Source organism: Colobus angolensis, unplaced genomic scaffold (genome assembly GCF_000951035.1).
Source record: "Colobus angolensis palliatus isolate OR3802 unplaced genomic scaffold, Cang.pa_1.0 Scaffold62, whole genome shotgun sequence".
NCBI classification, from domain to species: domain Eukaryota; kingdom Metazoa; phylum Chordata; class Mammalia; order Primates; family Cercopithecidae; genus Colobus; species Colobus angolensis.
In genome coordinates this window covers 2,726,836-2,737,877 of record NW_012119821.1, presented here as the reverse complement: position 1 = coordinate 2,737,877, position 11,042 = coordinate 2,726,836, and the positions used below count along the sequence as shown (strand labels likewise).

Here is an 11,042-nt window from a genome sequence, read left to right as displayed (position 1 = left end):
GCTCCTTATTGATTTGAGAAAAACTCAGTTTACCTGTGAGTTTAATGAGCTGGATCACTCACTTGGATTTTTTGTGTTGACATTTTATTCTGAGGGTTGATGTTACACTATTTAAGGCGTCATCAATGCAAACAGTCACATTAGGTTTGTCATCATCTTTAGTTAGTAAAAACCTTGTAATGAAGTGTAGTAAATAAGAGAACGTTAGACTTTTTGGTTAAATAATTGATTTAATTTTTAAAAGATATTCTTACTCATTTGCTTGGTTGTAAATTTAATTTCACCATTAAGAAAAGGTAAATTGGATATAAATGAATGCTCTCCAACCTTTTAATGAAGAGGTTTTACTATCTCTTATTGTGGGAAAATTTGATGAAATATTTGAACTGTCACATGTATTAAGAATACTTTGTGATTTAGACCAATATTCTAGAAATACCAAATGTCAGTATTTTGAAATCATCTGCCTCTAACTTTGTGGTATAAGAATTATATATCAATAAGCTATTATTTTTATAAAGGAAAACTTTGCCATTATAGTAAATTACATTAGTTGATCTCGATAATTTGAGGATAAAAGATGACAATTGGATTTTTAATTGATTTAGTATTTCCTCCTCCTCTTTGGGGGCTGGGTGGGAGGGCTTATATGCTCTTAGAGTGAGGCACATCTCACTGTTTTGCAGCTGAATTTGAATTTTGCAACTTCTGTGTAAAGTAAGGATTTCTTTAAATAGCATTTTTGCACCACTAAAAATAGATAACTTAGAACTCAGTCTTGATAACTGAAATGACTTATTTCACTTAGAATACATTTCTCCCTTCTCTGCCATCTCTGCAAATGCCATTGGGAGGTTTTGAAAAACCAGTTCATTTAATAGCTCAAAATTGTCCCTGATTTTATTTTCTTTTAGGGAAAATTGTTTCATAAATGTGACACTACTAAAGCCTTTGTCAGAAAGTATTCTCAAAATTATGAGATGGATTTTAATAAAATACTTAAATTTGTGTTATTTTTTGAACCACAGATGAGTACATTTAATAATGAACCAGTTACACTCATGAGAGTCTAACTAAACTGTACACTGTAGTATGGTATTATTGACTGGAGTTAATGTGTAAAGTTATTAACATTTCTATGAAAATACCCTTTTGGGGCCTCCTGAATTTTAGATGTTCCACTGTTTTGATCATTCCTGTAAAAGAAATGGTCATTTTACTCAGATGCCAGTCTACTTTATAAAGACAAATGGATTATAGACTTAAAAAAGTCATTTTTCTTATTCATAAATCTGGCAGGCATAAACTCAAATCAAAGATAATTTGGTGCCCATTATGAATTTGAAGTTCAGTGATAGCTCACTTGTAAAGTGACTACCTTAATGTGTATAGAGACCCCGGTCTACTATGATTTGGGAAAATTGTTTAGGTTGTATGGGAAAAGTAGCTCTTTAAAAATCATACTGCCCAACAGAAACCTTAGGCTGAATTTACAGGTATGATAATTTTTAATTAATTTGCTTAGAATTGTGCAGGCTGGATGAGATAATAATATACTCTTTTACACTGTAACAGCAGCATTATTGCCTAGAACTTTAACCATTATAGGGTTAGATACTAAGGAAACAAACTAATTGGTCATCATCATTTTCTTTTTCTCTTTTTCATTGTTTTTTTTTTTTTTGCCCTTATGTATCACTAAACAACTAGTTTCTCTCCCTTTTGTCAGTTCCCATTGTGTGTTTTTTCAAAAGAAGTACTGTATTCGGATGCCAGCTAATAAATTGTCACACAATGGAAAATCATATGCCACAACATTCATTGTAAGGTTTAATAAAATTAAATTTGCACCAAATTTAAGTGTATTCTTATTAACTCTTAATACTTGATTGGTATTATTTTAATGCAAATGATAGTAGACTCCTGTTTCAGAAAAACCTAATTGATAATTTGTGGCCAGTTAAAACTTAAAAGATAGCATTTATTGTTAGTATTTCTGTGTAAGTATGATTTATGTATAGTTTATTCTACATTTTTTTTCTAGTAGAGATCACAGAAACTAAAGATACGGGGAGACTTCTGTTGTCAACTGCGTAAGAGAAGGGATGCCTTTAATTCTTGTTTTTTAATCGGTTTGCTATGATCAGAAGTATATCATAAATATATTCTTTTGAAGGCAAGTTTTATACATTTGTTTTCCATCACTTTTCGGTTGTAAAATCTAAGTAGTCTTTGTCTTTTTTTATGTTTAACTTACCCTAATACAAAGAGCTCTAGTTGAGTCAGAAAATGAATTGGCTGTAATTTCTAAACTCTAAGAATAAATTGAAATCTCCAGTTTTATAGGTTTTTCCCTTTTGAATTTTTAGTATCCCTTATTCATGACAAGTATAGACTTTCTCTTCCTTTGACAGGACCCTTTTAAACATAAGTCTTCTTTACCCTTGGTCTTGTGGTTCTATGGTTGTCTGCACTACCACCACCAATATTTAAGAGGACTCTTACCAAATTTATAAGTAAAAGAATATTATATTTTTAAGGCTCTAAATAAGAAAATGTCTTAGTATGTTCTCAAGATACTCTATTTCTTTAAGATACTTTGTCTTTTTATCTCTGTACTAGTGGATAGAACCTTCTTTGTTGAGAAGTTTGAGGCTGTGGGAGTTAAGTGAAGTTACTGATTCCTGGGTTCCATGTTACTTTATTGCATGTTTTTTTGTAAAGCTCTTTTAAATAAGATTTTATCTCATAAAATTACAGCTTTATGTAATTATGTCAATTTAATTGCTTTTTCTAATATGTCTACGTCTGATTTCAAAAGTGAAATAACACAGTTCCCTACCTTGAAAAAATTGAAAATCCTAGGATTGGTATCTATTTCTAATATATTTTCATCCTTATAACTGTAGATTATACAACTATAAAAGATACTTGTAGTAGTACATAGTTGTTCCAAAAACTAATATCTTAGGTAAGTTTTCCTTTTTCCCATGTTGAGTCTTAAGTTTTTTCAAGACAAAAATTCTTAAAGTAGTAGTAGCTAAAATTTGGTAAATTATGAAAATGGAATTAGGTCACGAATGAATTTAAATAAGTGTGATCGGTATTATATACTGGAAAGTTGAGTGAAAATTAGGCATATTCCTGATGCCCTTTCAGAGTAATCTTTCACACACAAAAAAAGTAAGCCTGCATTGTATGCCATTAGGCAACAATATCTTTTTGCTTATCTCTTCAGTAGCTGATGGTAGAATAGCTTCTAATCATCTAAATATAACTTTTTACAGAAATGGTGGAAGCTTTAGTTATACAGAATTTGTAAAATGCATTTAAACCTTTCTGATGATCATATTAAGAATAAACTAGTGTTTTGTAGTATTTTGCATCACTTTATGCCTAGGATAATGTACTGAGATGTGTCCTTTAAGTCATTGTGAGAGCATCATATACTGTGCTTAAACCTAAATGGTCTAGACAACTACACTACACTCCTAGGCTGTATCGTGTAGCCCATTGCTCTTACTCTACCAACCTGTATAGTAAGTTACTGAATATTTTGGGCAATTGGAACACAATGGTAAGTATTTGTGTATCTAAACATAGAAAAAGTACAGTAAAAATATTATTTAAAAGATTAAAAAAAAAAAAACCATGGGGGACTTATCATGAGTAGAGCTTGCAGGACTAGAAGTTGCTCTGGGTCAGCTGGTGAGGAAGCGATGAGTTAATGTGAAGGCCTAGAATGTTACGCATTATTGTAGACTTTATACACATTGGACTACACAGCTATATTAGATTTATAATAAATTCTTTGATAATAAATTAGCTGATTATAACTTTTTTACTTTATGAACTTTACCTTTTTAACTTTTTTGTAATATCAGTTAAAACACATTGTACAGCTGTACGAAAATATACTTTTTCTATTTTTAATTTGTTTTCCTTGTTTAACTTTGTCAAAGACAGATACAAACACACACACTAGCCTCGGCCCACACAAGGTCAGGATCGTCAATATCAACTGTCTTCCATTTCCACGTCTTGTCCCACTGGAAGGTCTTAGGGACAATAACATAAGGAGCTGTCATTTCCTAGGTTAACAATGCTTTCTTCTGGAATACTTCCTGAAGGACCTGCCTGAGGAAGTTTTTGCAGTTAACTTTTTAAAAAAAATAAGTAGTAGTATACTCTAAAATAATCATAAAAAGTATAGTGTAATCAATACTAGGTGATAGGAATTTTTCAGCTCCGTTATAATCTTAGAGGACCACTACTGTGTGAGCAGTCTATTGTTGACTGGAACACATGGCTATATTTAGTTCTCTTCCTATATCACTGACTTTGAACATGTTGATATATTGGAATTATGAAAATTATTTTTTTATTTTACAGATAAAATATACAAATTAGTAAGAGTTGTAGAATGTTTGGATTTCTTTAAATACTCCAAAACTTTAAAAAACCTTGGAGTAATTTTAGACACAGAAAAGTTGCAAAGTTAATACAGAGAGTTCCTACATGCACCATTCAGTTTCCCCTAATGTTTAATACTTTAAGAATGGAACATTTGTCAGAACTAAGATGTCAACATTGGTACAACACTATTAACTAAATTACAGACTTTATTTGGATTTCACCAGTTTTTCTACTAATGCCCTTTTTCTGGTTTTGGACCCAATCTAAGACACTACATTGTATTTAATCATTATGCCTTCTTACTCCAACAGTTTTATCAGTCTTTCCTTGTTTTTACAGATTTTTAAAGAGTACGGGTTAGATATTTGGTAGAACATCCCTTAATTTGGGTTTGTCTGATATTGTCTCATGACTCTACTGGGATTATAGTTTTCCACAGAAGAATACCACAGAAGTGAGGTAACTTCCTCATATCGATATTTACATGATATAAACATGACATCACTGCTACGTTTAACTTCGATCACTTGGTTAAAATGGTATATGCTAGGTTTCTCCATTATAAAGTTACTGTTTTCTCATTTCATATTCTATTCTGTGGAAGCAAGTCACTAAGTCCAACAGTGCTCACAGGGAGAGGAGTTAAGCTCCATTTTCTTGGGAGGGGTATCTACATACATAATTTGGAATTGTAATATAAGGGAGATCAATTTAGTCACTCATTTTTCAGTGTAGACTTGTAGATATGCATTTTATATTTTTGGCTGTACTATCCAGTACTGTAATTATTTGTTTTGTTGCTCAGATTGTTCCAGCTTTGGCCTTTGGGAGCCGTATCTTTTTGACATGGTCCCATTTTTTTTCTTTTTAGTTTTTACTTTCTGGTACTACCAGGCTCATCTTCTGTTTTCTCTGCCCAGCCCTAGAATCAGTCATTTCCCCAAAGAGCCCTGTTCCTTTTATTGGAGAATGGTATTTACAATCCAAGATTTGAGTGCTGAATGTGCTTATTGTTACTGGGATGTCATGGCTTCTAGACCTCCGTGAACAGTGCTAGGAAATACATGAATGTTTACTAACATAGGTATACACACATATCTATAATGATTTCTGTATCTTTTTGTATATATTTAAAAATGAGTCTATATGGATATCTGTAACTCCTAATCTGGCACCGTAGGATTCATTCTAGCTTGTCCCCTTTGTTTATTTGTAACTTCTTTCTCTGCTAGTGAAAAACTTAACTTTTAGTATCTATAATTTATTCCCCTATTTTTTTTCAGTCCTAGTACACAATAAAGTGGTTGCAGAATTGCTAACCTAGCATATGTATAATAAGTTTACCTACTGGAGTACACTTCTTTTCATCTTTAACCTTACAGTATCCAGTCAAAACATATTCCCAAGTTACTTAAGGCAGCACCTTTTTTCTCCCAACAAAAGTTTTCTTAAATGGCTGTTTTTCAATAGGTAGCAAAGAGAGAGACATAAGATTCTGATTACCAGCTATAGCTCACCTTCATCAAAACAAGGAAATGTAAGGAAATGTATAAGAGGCAGTTAAAATAGAAGTCTGTTATCACTTAAAATTGTTCTCTTTTTTCTGTCTCACCCAATTGTTCAACAAGTCTAAATCTAGTATCTTTTCACTGCTTTTCCTTGACTTTCTAGCTAACTTGATTTTTTTTTTTTTTTTTTTTGAGTTGTAGTCTCGCTATGTCACCCAGTCTGGAATGCAATGGCATCACGGCTCACTGCAGCCTTGAACTCTCGGGCTCAAGTCCCAAGTAGCTGGAACTATAGGCATGTGCCACCGTGCCTGGTTAATTTTTTTTTTTTTTCTGAGATGGAGTCTTGCTATGTTGCCCAGGCTGTTCTCAAACTCTTGGCCTCAAGTGATCCTCCTGCCTCAGCCTCCAGAGTCATCGTGCCGAGCTCTAGCTCATTTTTAAAATGTAGCAGTGATTACTAAAATAGAACCCAAAGTTTTCAACTTGTGAAATTTGTCTCCTGCCATTTTGAATAAGGCCTTACAAATAAAGTGATGTCTTTCTTTTAATTACCTTTTAAATTTTAAAGTAACTTATTTAATAAAATAATTTATTAAAAGAATAATTTATTAAGAGAAAATTATTCTCCATGTTTCAATAATGAAATACCTTAATTTGTTCTAAAAATCAAAATAAGACTTAGAATTGCTGGTCACCTTCATAATACCTCATAGGGCTGTGGATTGAATGTATTGACTTTTCTTTAGGCCTAAACCACTTTGTTTATACATAAAATAAAATCAGAGAATAATGTGGGGTCAGATTGTCAGAACATAAACTCTTCGGGCCTGCTAATGTTGTGAAAGTATGGGAGAACGAGTCTTTATGACCTAAGGGAAATAACTTTTTGGGGAATTTATTGTGTAAATTTACTCATTCAACAAATTTATTGACCATTAAGCACTATGCAGTGAGTCGTATATAAAGATGAATTATAGAATCCTGCCATTGAAGAGAGCAATATTTTGGGGGAGGCAAACAAAGTTAATTTTCAACTATATTCTGAAGGGCAGAGAATTAGTCTGACTTATGTTTAATAAGAATTGGAGTGCGTCTTGAATTAAAATTGCTTCTATATTCATTATCCACTAAAAAAAAAACAACAAACATAGTTCACACTGTTTAGGGCTAGCTGGCTATTGCATCTTCTAATCAAGATGGGGATTAGGGGAAAAGTCCATTTAGTCCATTGACTAAATTTTCTTCATCTTTTTGACATCATTATTGTGCTCAAAATTTGTACTTTGCATCTTATTTTGAAACTCATAATTTTTCTTAGATAAAATTGTAACAGTTACCATTTGGATGAGCGTGTGTGTATGTTTTGCAAATGACTTTTTAAAAGAAATTCTGAACTCATTGAAACTGACCCATGTTGTATATTCAGAATTTGTGCACAGCATGATTGAAAATCAGTCATAGTCTACAGGTTTGGTAACAAGAGTTGTTCTTTGTAGTCAGGAATTTCAAAGAATTTTTTTTGGTAATTAAAACACGAAATTGGCAGAAGAATAAAGATGAGTGGGGGATGAAAAATAAATCTTACAGCTTTAACCTTTTACTAATATTTTAAGCCATCTAAAAGTACTTCAAAAATAAAAAATTTTAAAGCTGATCCAGAAAAATTAACGATTGACTACCACCCAAAAAGGAGAAATTTGGCTTGAAAGAGACTTTTTTCTATTCTGTAACCTCTGTAGGCTGAGCTTAATGTCACAGGTGGAAATGATTGGAGGACACAAATCAAATGAAAATGTACTTCTATCTTGCTAAGCGAAGGCACTGAAGAAGGTAATAAAGAGAATGAAACACACGTCTGTGAATATTTAGAGAAGCAATGGTATGTGTGGGTCTTGTTTTAATCTGAATTTGTCTTTTAACAATTGCATTTTAACTTGTTTGCATGTAAAATCATTTCTAATTTATTTGGACTTTGGTTTATGATTCACCATACTTTTATTTCTTCTTTCCTACCTTCCTACCTTGCTTTCTCTTTGAGAAATCTCAAGGAGATTTCTATTTCTCTCTGTTGGTTTAGAATGTATACATTCTACTTTTTAGAAAAACCTTTTTAGTAGCTACTTTTACATTTTTAACATGAACACTGGGCTGACTCGTGTTCCTCAAAAAATAGGTCCACCCAGAACCTTAGAATACAACCTTATTTGGGGTAAGGGTCTTTGCAGATATAATTAAGGTAAGGATCTCAAGATTAGGTCATCCTGGATTAGAGTGGGCTCTAAATCCAATGATGAGGTTGCTTGTAAGAGGCAGAAAAAGAGAAGGCACATGAAGGCAATCTCACAAAGGGGCACGCCACGTGAAGACAGAGGCAAAGATTGGAGTCCTAGCTACAAGTGAAGGAACGCCAAGGATTGCCGGCAGTCACCAGAAGCCGGGGGAGACATGCAACGGATTCTTCCTCAGAGCCTCCAGAAGGAATGTATCCTGTTAACATGTTGGTTTTGGACTTCTGGCCTCCACAACTGTGAGAGAATACATTTATTGTTTCACTTAAACCACCAAGTTTGTGATAATTGGTTGTGACAGCCCTAGGAAACTAATACAATATGCACACCGGCTTAACAGAACACAGACCTTGGAATGGTTTAAATCTGTCATCTTGCCCTAATTTTTCACGTTGTTATAGATCACAGATGTTTGTTTCACCTTGGTTTTCATCCTCCTCCCATCCTCATTTTGTTGTTACTGTTTTAGTTTGTGCTCAGTCGTACTTATTTACCAGTTTTATTGATAGCAGTATTCATTACTTGCAACCCATTCCTTCCTTTTGGGAAACGTTTTCTTCTTCCTAAACTACTTTCTTTAACATTCTTCTTTTGAGGGCAAGAAAAAGTGGATACTGTGTATGTTAAGCTATGTTTATCTCACCAGACAGCTTTTCCCTCAGAATTGTTGTTGTTGTTGTTTAAGGAGATTCCTTTAATATAATGAATACAAAAGCTTGTTGAGATAGTACCCCTACAATTACACAGCTTTGAAAAAGTTAAACAATGGTTACCGAATGGCTATTTTTATTATAGTATCTACAGTGTCTGAAAACGTATATAATAAATAACTGTAGATGTCTCACAAGACATCCATTTAATCACAGTAGTGGATCTTCTACATAGAATTCTCAATGTCTTTATTCTTCAGATTCTCCAGGCTTATGAATATCGTCAATCTTCAAAATCATTCTAACCATTTGTGTTGCAAAAGATGTCTGTTGCTTTTTGCCAATCAAGATCTCTATGACATGCTGTTGCTTCATATCATTTGTCCCCTTGTGCAAACAGTCAGTGCCAAGAGCAGGGTTCATCTCCTTCACTTGTCTGGCTCGGACTTTTGTCATCGTCTGGATGGGATTCATGCCACTGTTTTTAGAAAGGGCCGTGGAGTGACTGCAGAACATCGGCAAATGCTCTCATGGTGTACTATTCTAAGGTGGGGCATTTATCCGCCTCTTGGCTAACTGCCAGAGCAGAGGATATCTCAGCAAACCCTCCTCCGTATGCCACAAGATTATCGTGGATGAGGTTTGTGATGACATACAAAGCATCGTGAAGGGATCGTTTCACCTCCTCAATGATCATCTTATTTCCTTCTCTAATTAAAATGGTTACAGCTCTGGAGTTCTTACAATGCTCGATGACCAGCATTCTATCCTTAGTTGTCCCAGATGAGATCCCCTGTACAAGACTGGTAAACCCAGGATCTTGGGCATGAGCTCTGAGAACCTGGGACAATCCGCCCTCTTGTTGAGATGTCAATCAGTTCAATTTCAGGTCCCCCTACCCAGCGAACCACAGGGAAGTTGTTCTGAAGAAATATGTGATTTGCTTCATCATCAAAGCCCAACTGACAAATTGCTGGTTAGCACCAGTCTCTTTAATTTGTTGAATCATCTCTTCAAATTTCTCCTTTTCATATTTCTGAAGAGCTTTATAATCCATGGAGGTCACATCCAGCTTATGCTTTGTTTTTGGCTTGGGTGGTTCAAATGGACATGTGAGAATTGCCATCTCAGCATCTTCCACTTTTTTCGGCATCTATGGGTGACTGAAATCCTTGTCCATTATCACGGCCTAAATCAGTTTTGTGTCCTCCAGCCTCCTGCCCACTTTGCCTTCTACGTTGACGAGCTCAAAGTCAACATCCCTCTGCCCCATATCTGCTACAGTGAGGACGGTATTCATAGCAGTCTCAGCCACTTGTTGGTACCAACTTTGACCACTTTGAAGCCCAGCATTGTTTTTGCAGTCTGAATCAGGGGTTCAGTGTCCTTTACGTCAACAAGGACACTATGACTGATCTTGTCCAGGTTCAGTAGCAACACTGGCAGCCTGCTCATAACCGTCAGCTATTCTGATTGGGTGAATGTCTCAGTCTAGCAACTGCTTGATTTCTTCTAACAGGACACCAGCCAAGACTACCACTCCTGTGGTTCCAAGTCCAATTTCATCATCCTGAGACTTGATCAGTTCCGCCATCAGCTTAGCATTCTGATGATTGACATCCATCATGCTTAAGATGGGGCTCCATCATTAGCTACAGTCACATCACCATCCTTATCCACCATCATCTTATCAAGCCCATTTGGTCCAGGTGCTGTCCTCATAGTATTTGCTACAGCCTTTGTTGCCATTATATGAGACTTAAGGGCCTCAGTCCCGTAAGACAGGACTTGAGTCCTGATCCTTGATGATGAGGAAAGGGTGCCCATATTCATCAAAGGTGAGGGTCCCCATGGATGCCATGGTGTAGCCCCAGGAGCTACTTTTCCCTCAGAATTTTGAAGATACTAATCTATTGTCTTTTGCCCTCTAATGCTACTGAGCTCAGTCATCCTTTGCTCCATTGTGAGTAATATATATATTTTTTTCTCATTTTCTTTTAGCTATTCTCTGTCTTTGGCATTTTTCAGTTTTTGATGAAATTGGTTGTGGATTGATTTATTTATTCTGCTTGTGACCGCAGTATGATTCTTTAATCTGTGGACTCATGTCTGTCTTTTTAGTTCTGGAAAATTATTATATCTTTCTATGGACTCTCATTCTCTTTATTCTTTCTTTC

The 11,042-nt window shown here is 34.7% G+C and overlaps 1 pseudogene; it reads right to left on the bottom strand.

Moving 5' to 3' along the window:
* Window positions 1–9,114: 9,114 nt before the first annotated feature.
* Window positions 9,115–10,747, bottom strand: LOC105527363 (annotated as a pseudogene).
* Window positions 10,748–11,042: the final 295 nt, after the last annotated feature.